The sequence below is a fragment of the Amblyomma americanum genome, chromosome 2 (assembly GCF_052857255.1).
Source record: "Amblyomma americanum isolate KBUSLIRL-KWMA chromosome 2, ASM5285725v1, whole genome shotgun sequence".
Lineage (NCBI taxonomy): Eukaryota > Metazoa > Arthropoda > Arachnida > Ixodida > Ixodidae > Amblyomma > Amblyomma americanum.
In genome coordinates this window covers 178,719,178-178,739,897 of record NC_135498.1, presented here as the reverse complement: position 1 = coordinate 178,739,897, position 20,720 = coordinate 178,719,178, and the positions used below count along the sequence as shown (strand labels likewise).

General features: G+C 43.2%; 3 long non-coding RNA genes across 3 annotated transcripts in view; 2 read left to right on the top strand and 1 right to left on the bottom strand.

The window, feature by feature from the left end:
• LOC144119326 (uncharacterized) overlaps window positions 1-13,786 on the bottom strand; it is a 65,043-nt gene extending 51,257 nt beyond the window's left edge. The window contains exon 1 of the long non-coding RNA XR_013312332.1: window positions 13,634-13,786. This is a non-coding gene — a long non-coding RNA (uncharacterized LOC144119326). The remainder of the gene's footprint in view (window positions 1-13,633) is intronic.
• LOC144119324 (uncharacterized) lies at window positions 571-2,565 on the top strand. Its single transcript, XR_013312330.1, has 3 exons — window positions 571-695; window positions 1,255-1,325; window positions 2,218-2,565. It is a non-coding gene; the product is annotated as an uncharacterized LOC144119324 (long non-coding RNA).
• A 2,519-nt stretch (window positions 13,787-16,305) lies between the features above and the next one.
• Window positions 16,306-18,387, top strand: LOC144119323 (uncharacterized). The gene is made up of 3 exons (XR_013312329.1): window positions 16,306-16,495; window positions 17,054-17,124; window positions 18,031-18,387. It is a non-coding gene; the product is annotated as an uncharacterized LOC144119323 (long non-coding RNA).
• Window positions 18,388-20,720: the final 2,333 nt, after the last annotated feature.

Below are 20,720 nucleotides of genomic sequence, written 5' to 3'. Positions count from 1 at the left end.
CATCAAGGACGTTGGATAATTGGAAACAACATGAGCCAGCCATGTTGCATTCTTGAGACGTGGCAGATGGAACCGGTTCAATGCAGGTTTTCATTATTTTTATCTTTTCTTTTTCTGAACCTCTTGCGAAAGCACACACAGCGCTCCGGCGTACTCCATTCTGTATTTTGCCAAGTGCTTCACTCAAGGGTTGCGACAGTCATCGATGAACGCAAGCAGACCAGCTGCACTGCATTGAACGTCGGGGACTGAGTTATTGGGTTTCATTATTCGGCCCATAGATCATGCGAAGCTTTCTGGATTCCAATTACACTGCTGTCGCTCCAATTTCAGTGCTGTCGCTCAAGAATTGTCAATAGCACAATTTTTTGTTTCCAGTTGCTTCTAAAACCTTTTGTGCGAGCGATATCACGTCGAAAATAGTGCTCCGAATTCCAGAGGGTTTTTGTGTGTTTGGCTGACCCATTGAAACTCGACTGTATACGACGGGGTTTGGAAAAGGTGGACAGCAAGGGAGCAACAAAACTGATGTGTCCATCAGCCGCAGAAACGAGAGTCCTGTTGTGATGGCCTCGGGGAAACTTATTGCCTGGTGCAAGGAGAAGAATATATATAGTGGGACAGAGGCAGCGGCGACCTTTTATGCAACCGGTCATAGACGTGCAGGCACCGATCAGAGCAACATCGTCCATCTGGTACGTGAAATGGTGCTACCTGTGTTATTGTTTTACGGGTGCCGAAAACATAGTGTTAAAAAAGTGTTAAATGGAGCTTACAAATCTTTTTGTGCTTTCTAGCGCGACAAAAAATTACACTTCTTCTGGCGGATTGGATTTCAGTGGACGCTACGTGGGTTTCCGCATTCGGGAGAGGGCATACAGCATATATACATGACGCTATATCCTGAAGTACACGTCTTTACTAAAACACGGACTGTGTGGAAATAATTGATAGCATATAGAACAAATATTCTGTTTACTTTATAAGTTCCAGATCCTAGGTAACTTCGCACTGCTCGACGATCCAAGGAGAGGATGTAAATGCAGCTATGACTTTTGCTTATTCTGTTTTAAAGGTGGTTTTGATGCTGTTCGCGTTGATAGGAATGCGGGAGACAAACGGCAACAGAAATAGCCAACACTTAAAATTTTCTCAGTGCTGTTGAAAGAAAAGCGGGGAATTATTTACGACTAAAAACGACGCGTTTGTTTGAATTTCGCGAGGTAACATGTTTTCCTTTCATCATGTTTGCAGTGCATCTTGCCGAAAAACAATGAAGCTGGCAGTCTTCCTTCTTGGTCTCACAGCTTTTTGCATTCTCTTAGGTAAGCTGCATTTATTTGGTAAAAGAAAACATGACATGATCTCATAAATCACCTTAAGCGGATGTACACAGTCTTAAAAAAGTCAGTTTACTGAAGAAGCCAGAAATTATTACGACACAGAAAAGGACAAAATGGAATGATGCCAAAGGAAGCTAGGCGAAACCAGCAGAGGCTGAAGTAAAGGTAGCGCGCATTTCTGAAACAAGAAATTCTTTTTAACGCTGAAGTATATTCACATTCTAGGACAGTGTGCCAGCACATCTTGGCATTAAGGAGCCCAGGGTATTAACCTGAGTCGGAATATCATACTTTTGGCCAAAACGATTTGGCCAAACACCAACACGATGTGATTAACAGGTCTGCTCGAAAATTTGCAGCTAAAACGGTCTGCCAAAGTTGAAGATAATTTAGTTTTCAGTTATTTTTGTCCACATAAACGGGGAGCCCCTTAAAAAGGAGTACTCGTCTGTTTTTTCTGCAACAGCCGCTATGTAAAATAACTTTGTCATGATGCCTACATTGCGTTTAGGGAGGAACAGAAGACGTCGAGGTTCCAACCTCGAGGTCGGCTTACGTCGATGTTGGATAATTCATTTCTGAAAGAGGGTAGGCATTTTATGACGCCCGACAAGCAGACTAGCAGCACTTCTGCTCCTTGCAGAGTACTATGAATTTTATCCCAACTTTTTTCTTTCCAGCTAAGGGCACTTTCAGCTCAACAGCTAACCAGTCCATAGTCGGCGGCACAGAGCAGCGTGTGACGCTACGATGGAGAAAGATATTTGAGTGAACATGAATTTTATTACGAGACAAAATCACATTAGGGACAATTGCACATGATGAAAGCAGCTTTTTTTTCAGAAGTTGATCACTCGTTATTTTTCCTCCGCAGGCGACAGAGCTGGAGCAGGGACAACTGAGCCGGTAGAGGGAGCCAGAGCTTCCTCTAAAGAATTCACCCGCTCGGCTGAAGCAGCTGGGCAAGTAGCCGGCCGCCTGGCAGTTGCCTGCTTGAACGACGTTTGCGTCTGGGACTAGGAGCGAAATTTAGGACATACGGCGAGGAAACCTCAGCCACTTTTTATGTCGAAGAAACCATTGTTCCTGGTCTTGGCATCTTGTGCGATGGCCTAGTGCTCTCAGCATGCGATGATGGTATTTTAACGCCCCCACGAAAAGCCAGCATTGTTTACGGCCTCCACTGGGGCTATTCGCTCAATAAACTACCCCAAAAAATTGAGGCACAGTTTTGTCATGCACTCGAGATTACCGTTGACTGAAGACTACTTAGCTAAAACAAGGATTCCGTCTTTCTTCTAACATCTTGCGAAATAGGAGATTAATGTAAGTCGGAAAAAGGAGTCCTCAAGGAGGCAGTTACAAAGTTCCGAATTTTTTTTTTCGTGTGAGGTAAGAAGATTGGAGAAAACACTCAATTACTCAACCCATTATCATGTACCAGCCGACTGACGGGATATTGTCAAGAAACCCGTAAATCGCTAAAAAGGTGCGCAATCACTGCAGGCACACAAAATACTTTGGAGCACATCCACCGCGCTTTGAAGTATCTTCAACAAGATTCCGAAGCTACTTAGACATGCTTGTGATGGTACAATTTATGAAACGAATGTTGCAATAAAAGTGAACGTTTCACTTTCGAGATTCGTTTTCCCGTACTATGTACAAGAGAGAACCACGAGAATATACACTACAATATGACGCTGTCCTGCTCTTGGTAGCTGATCATAGTGCTGAAAAGTCTGACTGAACAGGCGTCCATGACACGAGAGCATGTGCAAACTTATGCCTGCTGGCGCTGTATCTCCGCCATATATCCCTTCTCATGCGCAGCGCCAATGCGATAGCCAATGTCTAGACTTTTTCTTGAATAACTTTAGCAACAGCGTTTATGCTCCTAAATTTTCTTTCGTGATAAAAATGTATTTCAAGAAAAATGTGGTCAAGCAAAGGGCCCCATCGTCATTAATCGAGTCTTTCGCTCTCCCGCACTGAGCATTCTTCTTGCGATATTTATTAATTTTTGTGCTCGCCGGTTTCTTGGTCTTTGAGTTCGACAGCAAATTTCTTGCCGAGGTCCTCCGTAAAAAATAATGGGGTTGATCAGCCTTCGTTCCTCGACAGGCGCTGGCGGCATGATAGTTAAAGAATGGGTTGAGAGAAGTCGTCAGACGCGTATATCCCGTCCTCGTCACTGTCGTCAACAAGCTAAAGTTCCATCGCTGGATAGGAAAGTTTTGCTTTAACATACAATCAGCCAATTTTTATTGTCTGTCAGAAATGCGAAGAACTATATATCTAGCGCTCATGCCAGCTCAGCGAATACACTATGCTTCTAAGGATAGACAGGGAAATTCTAAATTCCTGAGCCTAAGATCATTTTTCACAAGCTTCGCACACACAAAAAAAATCAATACTGGTATCCTTTCGATATCACGCATTGTGACCTCAAACTTTCATGAAGTACCAGCTGTCCACGAATTATTATTTTCTCATAAATACCATAGGAAGGGGTGTAAAAGAAGCTCCGCGGAGCAGTTTGAAATGCCCACCACCCCTGGTTACTCATGGCGGCTTTGGCAAACAGACATACGGCAATTGTGGGCAGCGACGTACCAGGAATATAAACTATTCGGTGAGTAGAACATCATTTTTTTTATCTGCGCACAGAATGAATTACAACACAAAACACACTGAAATACAATATACAATGAAAATTAGGAAGCACCTGCATAGAAAAAGGGAAGCCAGGCAGCCGTCCGTTGAAAAGAAGCGTGCGCATTCACACAAGCCCACACGCCAGATGCAAACAGAAAATTATTTCCAGGAAATAACCATACTACCATACTACCCCATATCACAAATACGAGTTCATAGTCTGGTGTTACAAACGAAAACTTCATGTGACACTGCACAATTTTACTCACTAAAAAGCGACACAAACACCACTCTTGTCTTTGCGGTTTACAAAATACGTTCCAGGATTTTGTATCTTAGTCACATGTTGTTCATTATTATACCACGTTTCCGTGAGCATAAAGGCTTCTATCATATTTAGCTGTGCGAACATATGCTCTAGAGCAGCAGCCTTATTCAGAGCAGACCTAATATTCAGGTGAAAACGAAAATAGGTTCCAGATTATTCGGGTCATTGTCTAACTCACTTATAGATTTGTATCTTTTTGTAACCAACGCTCCCGAAAAACCACTGGAACATTGCAATCGACCAAGCAGCATCCGACAAGAGCTCGCATGTCCTCCTTGCACCTGATAACGTGCTTCCCCATTTTGGTGCCTCTTGGCCAGGCGTACCGATAATCATGCTTAGTTGCCGACGTTTTGGCCATTTTTTGCAGGTCCCTGTTGTGCCGCGTAATGTTCTCGACAACAAACAGCTTTGATACCGGTTCTTTCTGATTGTTGTTATTATTTCGCCAGGTATCTCGAGTTTCTCGGCTGGCGAACGTGATGATTGCACCATGCTGCTTTCAGTCTTTCACTGGAAGCCTGTGAAGCGCAGCTATTACGCTGGCCAGGAGTTCGGCAACACACAATTTCGACACAACTTCACTAACTTTCACAAGAAGATTCTCATTATTAGTTTCCAGAATTCCATAAACTTCCAGATTTTGGTTGCGGTTTAGCGAATCAAGGTCATTCAGTTCGTCTTTATTATGTTTTACAGAAGCAGACACTTAAGCTCTTCCACAAACTCGAGGAGTTTCTTTACGCGTTGTAGTTTTGTGTCCTGCCCAGAGACCTGCAAGAGCACAGCGTGGTATTTGGTAGATAATAGAACAATAGATTGTCCCATTTTCAATTTTTGCATGTGTACTATGGAATTCCATTGCTGCAAGCGTCTCCACAAGTGGCATAAGCATTTCTAGCCTCGCTTTAATCCCAGCCAGTATTGTGGCAACGTCGCCGCTCACTTGAGAGTTTTTGGCTGGCCTGCGCAGGATACAGTTTCATCACAAGAGGATCATTTACAAGATTTGCGCCAAGTTTCTTTTTTCGACCGAAGCTGTGGCGCTTTTCCTCCACAGCACGCTACATGTTATCCCTTGCTACATTTTATACAACTACATAGCTGATCCTCATAGCGCAAACTGATTGCAACAAGGAGGACAAATTGGTTTGTTTTCACCACTCATAGCGACACAAGTATATCTTCAGAATTAATGTAGAGAAAAAACAGGCCAGGTTACACAGCCGGGACAGCGGCAGGAATGAAAAGAGCAGTAAACAAGTTCAATGTTCACAGAAATTCAAGTCGTGGAACGCAAGAAAACACAAGGCCAGTCTGACGCCGCGGCCGCCAAATGCTTGGCCACTCCAAAGCACACCCTTCTTAAAGCCGTCGCAGAACACTTGTACCAGTGTCGTAAAATCGTACCAGTGACCACCACCGTCATGTTATTTTAAGATTCGTTAAATATCGTTTAGGTAGTAACTGCTGCTTTGAATACCCCCGCATTATTTTTCTTCAGCCGGAAAAAAGAATCAATGCACTGGAATGTACTAACACTCATTAACTTGACGTCGTACGGAAAGGTGTGCTGCCAGAACGGCAATAAATTTATATTTCGTTTGGAGAGATGGATTCAGTGAACGTTGCAACCATAGTGTCAGTCAGCAGAGGGAGGGGGGGAGGGAGTGGAGTCTCATATGGTTTACACCTCTTGTGTTCGTGAATATGTTGGTCATACGCTCTATGTGCACGACAGGAATCAGACCAGATTGTTCTAAGGCAGCAGGTCACCGAGGAAATGTGAAATTTTTAAGTGCTGGTTTTTTTCGGTTCGCACGCTAGGAGGCGTACATAAATTGGCACAGAAAATGCGCACTGTTTCTCGAGATAATTTTGCCCATGTTGCTCCTCAATTGAAGGACCACAACTCTGGACTGTCATCCTGGAATTTTCGCTTGGTTTGCAAGCAGGCTAAAACGAATTATTTTTTACTTTTGACTTGGTAAGTGACCGTAATACTTTTACTTCTACGAATGCCTGATCAGACGAACTTTCGTCGAGCTCGTGACTAAGTATGTGTTTTGTCTCGCATATTACAGGCACGCAAGTGGATGCAGATATACAGTTTACATTTCCTTTTTGTTTGAACAATTAAGCACTCAGTCTCCTGAGTTCATTGCATTTTGCAGAGCTGCGAGCCGTCCTTGCATAGAATGCTTTTTCTGCAGAGAACGAACATGGTTCAAAGATGGAATTTAGACGCTCCTTAATGGTATATGCTACAACCTGTACCATAGCTATGTTTGCAAAAGCTTGCTGGGACATTTAGAGATATGTAAAGTTCTCACATTCGAGGCAGATGACACGTTTATTTGAATTAATTATCGCAATTATTTGCTGTTGTCCCTCTCTATATGTTTATCAGGGGTGTGAAGCAGCGCATCATGGCCAGAAATCACAGCCACTTCTTGAATGAGAAATTTCGTAACTTTGATTTCCTATTTTCTACGAAACGTGGTGCGCCGATCTGACGCGTCAATTACAAATATATTCGAAAAAATTGTTTTAGCTTCACGCACAAAATGTCTTGGCAAAACTAGGTATGTTTATAACTTTCGACTTTGTTCTGCGATTGTCGTAATACATGGGACGACGGAAGCTCAGGAGGAGCTCTCACTGTCCGTGATGCGCGCCAAAGATGTACCGGAAGACACATGATTACGCAAGACATCCTAGATGCCGGTTCCTAAAATAACAATGAAAAGAGAAAACCTTGAAAATGCGCAAACGTGCGCATTTATTTCGCACGGCTAAATGCTGTGTTCAATACCTAAGTTGGCCAATAACTTGCCTCACTTTCATTTGTCAGTGAGCGAGGTTGCATTCCAATGTTCGAAGGTTCGATGCCAATCTTCAAAAGTTGGTTGGCAGCGTTCATAAGCAGGAAAGCTGAAATCATTATAGACTCATGTTGGATAGCGAACGTCTAGCCAGCGTTTACCAGTGGATCTGTTGAACGCTGTCATTCTGTTAGCTGATAAGTTGGGGAACATTAAAAAAGATAGTGTTTTCCCTATGTGCTGGCGCAAGAGCGCCTTTGGTGACAATCTCCTCAGGTGCTCGCACTGCATTGGCACACACTGGATTGCTGCCATGGTAACACTTTCCCTTGCATACTACGCTGCGTTGTCCTCCATTTAAGTTGAGTCCTTCGCGCTTTTTTGCGCCATAGATGAGTACCGGTTTTATACAGCTGCTATATACTTTTCCCTTTGAAGGATACTGCCTTCTTCTAACCTTAAAAGCCGTCACCTCGAGACACCCTGCTTCATTGCAGCAGTGGTTGCGGTCATCGAACTTACCGTTAAGCATCGTTCATTGTTCTCTGATATTGGTGCCTTTACTCTTTAGTAATTTTTACTGCCTTGATTGCAACCACAGATGCTGCCAGTCTTGCTTGCTTCGCTGTGATAATTTTTTTATTTATTTTGTTTATTTATTAATACTGCAATCCCAGGAAGGGATTTTCGCAGGGTGAGCATACAGAAAATAGGTAAGTACAAATATTAAGAAAAAAAGTACAAAGGCCACAAATTAATAATAAGCAACAAAACACAACAGCAAAAATGAAAGGCTCAATGACGTAACACAACAAAAAAAGTACACTAAGGTTTGGGGCATATAAATACACTACTATCAAGTCATCAGTGAACATGGTCAACAGGGAATTAATTAAATGAAGAAAGAGCACCAAAACGATCACAATATTAAATTCAGTTCAAAAATGGGAACCGGGAATGCATGACAGAGGACATTATTGTGCACTGAGGTTGCCGATGAATGATGTTACAGATAGCTGTAAGACTTCGTCGTTAGTAAGTTGATTCCACTCCGTTACTGTTCGCGGAAAATTGTCTTTGCTTTTCCCATGATGCCGACTAATGTCGAGCGGGCTAAAAAAATTGAGAGTTTGGAAGCTATGTCTGAGGCCAAGATGAATGATTTAGCTAATCAACTCGTCACAAAAGTAAATATCAAGCTTCAAGAATCTGGTCTAGACGTAGGTGGACTGGCTAAGGAAGTGTCTGACATGGATGCTAGTCTCACGCTCTTGAATGACATGGTCGAAAAAGTTCAGAGTAGTCAAGCGGATCTCTTGGCCGCCAACAAAGCGCTCAAACTCGAGAATGAAATGCTAAAAAATCAGATCTCCAATCAGGATCAATATTCTACAATCAATAATGCTGAAATCAAAGGTGTCCCTTGCACACAGGGCGAGGACTGTGTTGCAATTGTGGCGTCGATTGGAGTGAAAATAAGCTCCCCGTTGACACTGCCGACCTTGACATTGTTCATCGGGTGCCCGCTCAATCAGGGCAGAACATCATTGCTCGCTTCATTTCCCGGGCTAAAAAAAACTACTTCTTGGATAAAGCTCGCAACTCACGGCTTGACACAGGTACGTTAGGATCCCCAGGTGAAGTAAAGGAGCCAGTTTATGTTAATGACCACCTTACTATGGAAATCAAGAAAATTCTCAGTATGGCACGAACACTCAATATAAAAAAGGGGTGGTTGTTTCTTTGGACGAAACACTGCCAAATTTTGACAAGTAAGACAGAGACCAGCCACGATTTCCGCATAAATTTTAATCCGACCTTTCCATTTTCGCATGAGATTCTGCATTTTTCTTCCAATCTCCTCCATCAATATGGCCTCGTACTTCTCGCCTTGTAATCTAAAATCTTATATTTCCCCTTCTTGCAGATCTTTTATTCATTTCAATGTGTGAAGTCTGCGAAAACATTCGGACGACTTTACTAACCTATTATCAGCCACTCAACACCAGTTCTTCGTAATCTGCGTGAGCGAAACTTGGTTTTCTGATGGCGACAAGAACCTGTACACGTTGCCTTCATATAGCGCTGAATACTGCCATCGTAGCGATAGCGCGCACGGTGGCAGAGCGATCTTTATTTCCTCTTGCTATCACTATCGTCGCTGACTTGATCTATCGCGAAAAGTGGGAGATTATGAATCTGTATGGATCGAACCAGAGGAATATTTCTTTTCACTAGATCGAAAAAATGTAGTAATTGGCTGCATATACCGGTCACCCTTGTCCTATGTCAAAGATTTCTGCTCAGCTCTCCACTCAGCCTTAGGGGTACTGTCAATGTAACGCAAAAATTTTATAACAATGGGTGACATGAATATTAAAACATTAGATCCCGACTGCTCCTCATATGTAGATTATATTGTAGTTTTAAGTACTCATGGCTTCGAAAATATTATCAACATAATATATAAAATTGGTTTTTGGGGGAAAGGAAATGGCGCAGTATATGTCTCATATATCGTTGGACACCTGAACCGCGCCGTAAGGGAAGGGATAAAGGAGGGACTGAAAGAAGAAAGGAAGAGAGAGGTGCCGTAGTGGAGGGCTCCGGAATAATTTCGACCACCTGGGGATCTTTAACGTGCACTGACATCGCACAGCACACGGGCGCCTTAGCGTTTTTCCTTCATAAAAACGCAGCCGCTGCGGTCGGGTTCGAACCCGGGAACTCCGGATCAGTAGTCGAGCGCCCTAACCACTGAGCCACCGCGGCGGGGCTTATCAACATTCCCACACGCATTTTCGCTAATGGTTCAAGCTGCCTCATAGATCACGCTTTATCAAGCCTAATGTCCGCTCCTGATGCAGGTGTCATAGAAGCCGATATAACAGATCACTACCCTATTTTTATGCAGTTGGATAACTGTGTTAACTACGTTAGGCATACTCAGTTCATTTAAAAGAAACATTGAACTCTGCATTATTCCTTGAACGGGTTGCTATTAATGACTGGTAAGTGGTTGAGGCTCTTGATGACGCCGATATTGCGTTCAATAAGTTCTTTCTTATTATCTCCAATACTATCGATGGGTGTTCGACAATATATAATTGCAAAAAGAAATTTTCAACTTCGAATAATCCCGGGATGACTTGTGGCCTTTTAGGCAGTTTGAGAAAGAAAGATAACCGCTATAGAAAATGCAAAAAGCAACCATTCAACTTAAGACTTTTAGCGCGTTATAAAAAATATTCTAATGTATTATGCTTGCTCCTTAGAACAGCGAAGCGAAAAAACCCATGAACGAGAAACAAACCACGCCGGAAATAACGTTCATAAGCAATGGAAAGTTATTAATTCCTTCCTAAACAGAAACAACTCGAAAGCTCTCATATCAGCAAATACTTCCGGTAAGGAAACATATACCAATCGCTCAGACATTATTGAAGCCTCTAGTGATTCATTTGCTTTAGTCTCATGAGTAATAAATACTGCCGTTAATCAAAGATTACAGCGATCTCCCCATAGCATTTTCCTTTTCCCTGTCTCTCTTGATGAAATCGGCAAAATAATGCGCAATCTGAAAGGCGCCAGTCCAGGTCCCGATAATATACACTCATTCCATATTAAGTTAATTGAGCATCTCATTTTGCGATGTCTTCGCCCATATTGTCAATCTGGTCTTGAAATCAGGCACTTTCTCTATTGCATTGAAAAAGTCAAATCTAATTCCACTCCTAAAAAGGGAGATAAACAAATCATTTCTAATTACCGCCCAATCGCCATTTTATCAATTTTCAGCAAAATTATTGAGAAACCCATTGTTATCCGAATAAACAATAAACAAAATTTGACATTCTCTCACCTAACCGGCTCGGTTTCAGAATGGGTTTCTCCAACGAATTAGCTGTGATCGCTCTCACCGATAAAATTAAATCCTACATCGACGCAGGTAACTTTGCTGGTGCATTATTTTTTGACCTTTCCAAAGCTTTTGATTCACTCAACCATGCTATTTTATTGAACAAGCTTGACGCTGTCGGCATAACTGGGTCGGCTCTTTCGCTGATCAGAAGCTATTTATTCAATAGAAAACAAGCCGTGTTCATCTCGGGAACATACTCAAAATTCAAGACTACTAACGTTGAAGTTCCGCAAGGATTCCTTCTTGGCCCTCTTCTACTTTTATTATATATCAATGACCTCCCTAGGTGTTTTTATAATTCCAACTGTTTTCTTTATGCTGTCGACACAACAACCTTAACCTCAGATTCACATATAAATAAAGTGGTCGATAAACTTTACATGGATGCACAGAATGTATTCGATTGGTACAGAAAAAATTTGCTGTTCATTAATGCATCCAAATCTAGCTTTCTAGTTTTTCGGTCACCTCATAAAATTCTTTGCGACAACCCGTCTGCTAGCATAGGCTAAAACTCAATCCTTGCAGCTGATGACGTATCATTTCTAAGCGTAGTACAGGACAAATGTCTTAAATTTCAGACCCACATCTCATCCATTTCCCGAAAAATGGCGTATGGTATTAGAGTAATAATTAAAGTTCGCCCGTATTTCCATGTTCCCATTCTCATTTCTCTCTATTACTCGTTCATTCACTCCCATATTCAGTACTGCACTTAATCTTGGGGAAACACGTATCATTCGCATTCATCTTCTCTGCAAAATATCCAAAATCAAGCAATTCGAATTATAACTTATAGTCACTACTCTGTAAATGCCCCTCGTCTGCTCCTATCCTACAATATTTTATCGGTGCCCAAAATAATCGACTACAAATTATGTAACCTTATGCACAAATCTGTTAGAGATCTACTTCCTTTTTCGTTAACTTGCAGTGACCAAAATCCGCGTCGCAACGACACGCGTTTTGCTAATCACAGTAACTTTTTACTCCCTAAACCTAACACTAATTATGGAAAGCAAACAGTTCGTTTCTCTGCCACCACTTTATGGAACTCATTACTTGCTAGCATTAATCAATCATCAAATATCTCTGCCTAGAAATCCGCTCTCCGTCAGTTTTTACAATCCTCCTAATAGTATTTTACATGGTAAATGGTACTAGTTTTGTCATTTATATCATTCTATGATTTGTGTCTTGTATTGGTTTGTACGCTGTTAGGTGTATAATCATTTTTCATTCAAATAAGGGATTGCATTATTTCTCGTATTTCACTCACCGCTCTTTAATGATGCCAACTTGAATTTTTTTTTGCATCTGCTGTCTGTAATTCTTTTTTAATTGTTCTTACAGGAGGTCCCGTCCACAGTCTCTGACTTTAGGACATCCTTCTGTATTCCAGTGTTTTCTAATCTTGTACCATAAACATGCAACAAACGAACCTTGAACAACTGCTATATATTTTTCCCTTGAAAGATACTGGTAAACAGAAATTTATAACATGCCACTAATGATTCGAGAGTATCTGCCAAGTGCTCTCGACCGAATTCGTATTCTTGTAGTTATTTCTGTTTCATCGTCCGCGTCTGCAGAAATTATCTGCGCTAATTCACCATTGCCACTTCTAGCGCCTCGCTACCTGTCGTAAACTGTTTTTCCCTTCCGAGGCTGTTGAAGGTTACGTTAGTTACCTGCATACGTATTCCTACACTCATGATTTTGCTTTTCTTGTCTAAGTTATTGGTCATGGTTTGCAAATTGTCGCTTTCGTTACTTTGCAAGGCACTGTCATCAGCGCATCGCACATTACTGAGGTGTTTATTAAATTTTCTCCCCAACTGCTCCCAACTCAGGTCTCTGAGTACCCCGTGTAAACATGCGATGAATACCATTGGAGATATCGTGTCTACTTCGGTGACACGCTTTTTATCGGCATTTTCTTGCTGCCTTTCTGGAGGCCAATATGGGTGTAAAGCTTCTGTAGATGTCTGAGCATTTTCCCATATGGCTCATCTACACCTTAATTCTGTAATGCCTGCATATATGTCGAGGTTCTGACTGAGTGAGCTGTATTTGCGTAATCTGTGACGGCTCTATCTAGGGGTTGGTAAAGTTCGGCGCATTTCGCTGTCACGTGATTGTCACTGCGCCATTGGTCTATTGTGTAGTATGGCTTACGACAGCCGGCATAGTAATTTCTTTTTTTAAGCGTAACGTCTTCATGATAATATTAGCTATTACCTTAGCAGCTATTAGGGTGGTTATTTTAGTAATATCGCTCAAATGAATATAAGCGATAGTCGCATTCTATCAGCAGCGTGTCAACCTTAACAGTCAGAAGCTGTGACCCCCAAACCACAGTGCCATAAGTCGCAACCACGGTGGGTTCGAGCCAGACAGCAAATAATACGAGTCGTCTACTCGAAACTGGGTTTATATCTTTCGAGCAAATTGCAAGCACCAAACAAACAGTCGCCGTTGCGAGGGAGCATTCCGCTGGCGTAGGGCGATGAGAAAGCAAAAAAGAGGAGGAGGAGTATAAACTATATTTACCAACCAAGATAAAACCTTCCCGGGAGGGCTCTTCAGTCCAAGAGCCGTCTGGTGAATAAGCTTGCATTGTTCACCACCTCGTGTGGCCAGAAGTGCGGTCTCCCAGGTGGTTGGGGCGGCTGAGTAAATGGGCTGTACACAGGTGAGAAGTGGGCATTCCCAGATGTGGTTACAGAGTGTCGGTGACTAGCTTCCCAGGTGGTACAGTATGAAAGAGAGATGGTGGGGTGAACAAGAGTGCAAATGGAGGGGATGGGAATAAGCACGCGCGCGAAAGGTGGCGGAATATTAGCTCACCTCGCATAGCTCCGCGCTCGCTGCCCGGGGCGGGCAGTCGCGGGGCGGGCCAGGAGCTACGCAGACGGCAGTGTTCTGCTCCGCAGACGTTTGATCCGGGCTTATGCATGGCTACCCGTCAAAAAGCGCAAAAGCATTTTTAGAAGAACGCTCCTCCCGGGCTGTGGAGAGGAGGTCTCTTCGAGCTAAAAGAGGAAAGAGGGAAAACCTCCGCGGTGATGTCGCCGCGAGGGCGCGAAAGGAAGCGAGGATCGCATGTGTGCCGCCTCCTGCCAAACTTTCGGAACTGCACGTGCATAACATCCCATGATAAGTACGCGCAATTGTTGCTATGGAACAGGGGTTCATGTGTATCGCCACAATACCTAGTACGAAATGTAGCTGCTGCGGTAGGAAAGTGGTTATGGTGCTCGGCTGCTGACCCGAAAGCGCGCGGTTTGATCCTGGCCGGGGCGGTCGAATTTTGTTGGAGAGAAATGCTAGAGACATGTGTTTGTGCAATGTAAGTGCACGCTAAGGAAATACAGGTGATTGAAATTATCTCGAGCTCCCCACTACGGCACCCCTCATAGCCTGAGTCGCTTTGGGACGTTAAACCTCATGATCCAAACAACCTTGTAGGCAACGGACAGTCTAACTATAACTGTTAGTGCAAAAGGTCTGTGACTTTCCATGTCTTGACGTCTTCTATCTTATGAATTAAAAATGATATAAAACGGTGTTAGGAGGAGGAGGAGAAGGAGGAAAGGCAGAGAGGTTAACCGGAAGAATAACAGGTTTGCTACCCTGCACGGGACAAAGGTGTGAGGGAATAAAAAGATGAAAAAGAATAAAGTGTAGCAGGAATTTCAAGTCACTATGCAAAGTCACAGCTTTCGGTAAAGTCACAGCCTATAGTGCAGGCCAGAAGTTCTGGACTATTGAAGCAGTGCCTTCGAGGCCTTCACCGCTGACGATCCCGCGGCCACTTGCCGAGAATCTTCATTTCTGTCAGTGTACATGGATCTAGGCGCTCCAGTGCATAGCAGAGAGACCGCCTTTTGGCTCTGTGTGCAAGAAATTCACAAAGTATGTGGGCTATAGTCTCATCACACCCGTAGATGGCACATGCAGGGCTGTCAGTCATACCGGTTAAGAAAGAGTAATGCTTGGAGAAAGCTACATCAAGCCACATGCGACATAGCAAAGTTGCTTCACGTTGTGGTAGGCCGGATGGAAGCCGGAGCTTCAGATCTTGGTCAAGGTTTCTCCACGCGAATTCGAAAGATTGGCCTGAATTACACGCGGCAAGCGCTACGTCCCACGCCAGTGGTCGAAGCCTACCCGCTGCGAAAACGGTGTTAGTGTTCCTCACAGATTCCGGTACGCTAGAAAGTAAAAGCATATACTGAGTGACCTGCTTTTCTGATAGTCTCCTTATCTCCGGTTCAGTGGTTGTGGCGCTCGCCTGCTGACCCGATAGACGCGGGTGTAATACCGGCCGCGGTGGTCGAATTTCAATGGAGGCGAAACTCTAGAGGCTCCAGTACGGTGCACTTTCAGTGCACGTAAAGAACCCCTGGTGGTCCAAATTTCCGGAGTCTTTTACGAGGGCGTGCCCTTAGTCTGAGTCGCTTTGGCACGTTAAACTCCTATAAGCCAAAGCAAAACGTGCTTCAGTAGATGTGCTGTTACCTGATCCTCAGGAGCTGTTTCTCTCTTTTGGAGAGCTTTTTTATAATTTCACTTCGGGATAACTAATCATTTCGCTGTTTCTATTTTTGTTTTTCCGCCATTCTTCTGGCACGCGGGCAGCTATGCGTAGGCGGTCGGTGCACTGCGCGTTTTTATTACGCTGGTTTTTATTACACTGACATTCAAAACCCACCGTTAACATCAAGGACGTTGGATACTTGGAAACAACCTGGACCAGCCATGTTGCGGTCCTGAGACGTGGTAGATAGAACCGGTTCAATGCAGGTTTGCCATTCTTTTTATCTTTCCTTTTTCTGAACCTCTTGCGAAAGCACACTCAGGGCTCCGGCGTACTCCATTCTGTTTTTTGCCGTGTGCTTCACTCAAGGCTTGCGACAGTCGTCGATGAACGCAAGAAGACCAGCTGCACTGCATCGAACGTCGGGGACTGAGTTATTAGTTTTCATTACTCGGCCTATAGACCATGCGAAGCTTTCTGGGGTCAAGTTACACTGCTGTCGCTCCAATTACAGTGCTGTCACTCAAAAATAGTGAATAGCACAATTTTTTGTTTCGAGTTGCTTTTAAAACCTTGTGTGCGAGCGATATCAAGTCGAAAATAGTGCTCCGAATTCCAGAGGGTTTTTGTTTTTTGGCTGACCCATTGACACACGTCTGTATACGAAGGGGTTTGGGAAAGATGGACAGCAAGGAAGCATAAAAAACAGATGTGTCCATCAGCCGCAGAAACGAGAGTCCTTTTGTGATAGCCTCGGGAAAACTTATTGCCTGGTGCAAGGAGAAGAGTATATACAGTGGGATGGAGGCAGCGGCGACCTTTTATCCAACCCGTTATAGGCGTGCAGGCACCGATCAGAGCAACATCGTCCAACTGGTACGTGAAATGGTGCTACCTGTGTTATTGTTTTATGGGTGCCGGAAAAATACTGGTAAAAAAGTGTTAAATGGGGATTAGAAATCGTTTTGTACTTTAAAACGCGACGAAAAAAGTACCCTTCTTGTGACGGATTGGGCATCAGTGGACGCTACGTGGGTTTCCGCATTCGGGAGAGGGCCTACAGCATATATACTTGACGCTATATCCTGAAGTACACGTCTTTACTAAAACACGGACTGCGTGGAAATTATTGATAGCATATAGAACAAATATTGTTTTCTTTATAAGTTCAAGATTCTATGTAACCACCGCACTGCACGACGACCCAAGGAGGGGATGTAAATGCAGCTATGACTTTTACTTATTCTGTTATAAAAGTGGTTTTCATGCTGTTCACGTTCGTTGGGAAGGCGGGAGACATACGGCAACAGAAATAGCCAACACTTAAAATTTTCTCAGTGCTGTTGAAAGAAAAGCGGGGAATTATTTACGACTAAAACCGACGCGTTGGATCAATTTCCCGAATTAACATGTTTCCTTTCATCATGTTCGCAGTGCATCTTGCCCGAAAACAATGAAGCTGGCAGTCTTCCTTCTTGGACTCACAGCTTTTTGCATTCTGTTAGGTAAGCAGCATTTATTTACTGAAAGGGAACATGGCATGAATGAATCATCTTCAGCGGAGTTGCACAGTCTTAAAGAAGTCAGTGTTTACTGAAGAAGAGAGAAAATATTACGACATAGAACAGGAAAAATGGAATGATTCCAAAGGAATCGGGGCGAAACCAGCAGAGGCTGAAGTAAAGGAAGCGCGATTTTCTGAAACAGGCAATTCATACTAACGCTGAACTATATTCACATTCTAGGATAGTGCTCCAGCACATCTTGGCATTAAGGAGCCTAGGGTATCAATCAGAGTCTGAATTTCATACTTTTCGCAAACGTCATCCAGTCCGTTAAAACGAATTGGCTAAACACGAACACGATGTGATTAATCTATCTTCTCGAAAACTTGCAGCTAAAACACTCTGCCAAAGCTGTAGAAAGCTCAATTTGCAGTTTTTTTGTCCACCTAAGCGGGGAGCCCCTTAAAAAGGAGTAGTCATCTGTTTTTTCTGCAGCAGCCGTTAAGTAAAATAACTTTGCCATGATTCCTACATTGCGTTTAGGGAGGAAGAGAAGACGTCGAGGTTCCAACCTCGAGGCCGGCTTACGTCGAGGTTGGATAATTCATTTCTGAAAGAGGAAGGGCATTTCGTGACACCCGTTAAGCAGAGTAGCAGCACTTCTGCCTCTTGCAGAGTACCATGAATTTTATCCCAACATTGTTCTTTTCAGCAAAGGCCAATTGCAACTGAGCAGCTAACCAGTCCATAGTCGGTGGCACAGAGCAGCGTGTGACGCTACGATTGAGAAAGATACTTGAGTGAACATGCATATTATTACGAGACAAAATCACATTACGGACAATTGCACGTAACGAAAGCAGCTTTTTCTTCAGAAGTTGATCACTCATTATTTTTCCTCAGCAGGCGACAGAGCTGGAGCGGTGACAACTGAGCCGGAAGAGGGAGCCAGAGCTTCCTCTAAAGAATTCACCCGCTCGGCTGAAGCAGCTGAACAAGAGGCCGGCCGCGTCGCAGTTGCCTGCGTGAACGACGTTTGCGTCTGGGACTAGGAGCGAAACTAAGAACATAGGGCACCGAACGCGAGGGAACCTCAGCCGCTTTTTACGTTGAACAAACCATTGGTCCTGGTCTTGGCATCTTGTGTGATGGCCTACTGCTTTCAGAATGCCATGATTGTATTTTAATGCACCCACGAATGGCCAGCTTTGTTTACGGTCTCCACTGGGGCCATTCGCTCAATAAACTACCCCAAAAAATTGAGACACAGTGTTGTCATGCTCTCGAGATTACCGTTGACTTAGGACTACTTACATAAAACAAGGATTTCGTCTTTCTCCTAACATCTTGCGAAATAGGGGATTAACGTAAGTCAGAAAAACGAGTCCTCAAGGAGGCAGTCCCAAAGTTCCTCATTTTTGTTTTGCCTGGTGGTGAATATTTTTCGTGTAGGTTAAGGAGATTGGGGAAAACATTGAATTACCAGCCCATTATCATGTACCAGCCGACTGACGGGATATTGGCAAGAAACCCCTAAATCGCTAAAATGGCGCGAAATCACTGCAGGCACACAAAATACTTTCGAGCACTTCCACCGCGCTTTGGAGTACCTTCAACAAGATTCTGGAGCTACTTAGACATGCTTGTGATGTAGCAATTTATATAACGAATGTTGCAATATAAGTGAACGTGTCACTTTCAAGCTTCATTTTCTTGTACTATGTACAAGAGAGAACCACGAGAATATACACTACTTTTTGTTACACAAACTTTGAAAACTTCGATTTTGAACACCCATGGTTTCAATACGCCACGCCAATCTCATTACATCTTGTTGTTGTTATGCAGGCTTCAGGAAAAAATGGTCACCGCAGGACACACACCTTTTAACAAATGTTTTTAATTGAAAAGTGAACTGGCAGAATCTCCACTGAAGGTTAAGGCTCCGAAGCACGCAATATGACGCTGTCCTGCTCTTGGTAGCTGATCATAGCGCTGAAAAGTCTGACTGAACAGGCGTCCATGACACGAGAGCATGTGCAAACTTATGCCTGCTGCCGCTGTATCTCCGCCATATATCCCTTCTCATGCGCAGCGCCAATGCGATAGCCAAAGTCTAGACTTTTTCTTGAATAACTTTAGCAACAGCGTTTGTGCTCCTAAATTTTCTTTCGTAATAAAATAGTTTTTCGAGAAAAATGTGGTCAAGGATAGGGCCCCAACGTCATCAATCGGGTCTTTCGCTCTCACGCACTGAGCATTCTTGCCATATTTTTTAATGTTTGTGCTCGCCGGTTTCTTGGTCTTTGAGTTCGACAACAAATTTTTCGCCGAAGCGCTCCGTCAAAAATAATGGGGTTGATCAATCTTCGTTCCTCGACAGGCACTGGCGGCATGATAGTTAAAGAATGGGTTGAGAGAAGTCGTCAGACGCGTATATCCGGTCCTCGTCTCCGTCGTCAACAAGCTAAAGTTCAATCGCTGCATAAGGAAGTTTTGCTTTAACATACAATCAATCAATTTTTATGTCCTGTCTGAAATGCGAAGAACTATATATCTAACGCTCAAGGCAGCTCAGCGAATACACTATGCTTCTAATGATAGACAGGGAAATTCTAAATTCCTGAGTCTAAGATCATTTTTCACAAGCTTCGCACAAAAAAAAAAATCAATACTGGTATTCTTTCAATATCACGCATTGTGATCTGAAACTTTCATGAAGTACCAGCTGTCCGCGAATTAGTATTTTCTCATAAATATCATAGGAAGGGGTGTAAAAAAAGCTCCGCGGAGCAGTTTGAAATGTCCACCACCCCCGGTTTCACATGGCGGCTTTGGCAAACAGACATACGGCGCTTGTGGGCAGCGACTTACCAGGAATATCAGAACATCATTTTTTTATCTGCGCACAGAAGGAATTACAGCACAAAACACACTGAAATACAATATACAATGAAAATTAGGAAACACCTGCATAGAAAAATGGAAGCCAGACAGCCGTCCGTTGAAAAGAAGCGTGCGCATTCACACAAGCCCACACGCCAGATGCAAATAGAAAATTATTTCCAGGAAAGGACTCTTCTAACTTGTTTTAATGATAATCGCGATACGTCAACATGCTGAGCGTTTAGTTTGTTTATAAAGCGCGGTAATGTTTTTGACATGCTTTGTAAGCCAAAGTTTGTTCTACATGTGGCAACATTCCAGAGTTTAGGTTTTCGACTTCGATAGATTGGCACATTGCGTATGAGATTAGCAAGCATGCCAAATCTATCCAGATTTTTTATAGCGTCAATTGCATACCGTGCATTGGTTTCACTTCATATAATTGAATAAATTCTGAACCTGTCGTATTTTTCAAAAAAAAATGAGCCTAGTGAGCCCTAAAATCAAGGTTGTAAATAAATAGCACTGAACATTTCAGCATAGAAATAATACGTTGTTTATTTACCGTACCGTTTGTGCCCTAGACCAACTGGGCGTAGCTTAAATATCACATAATTAATGATGTACACAGCAGTGATATAACTTAAGTCGGTACCGAGTGACGATGCCGATTCATAACGCCTACAGTATTCGATAACCTAGTTATTACA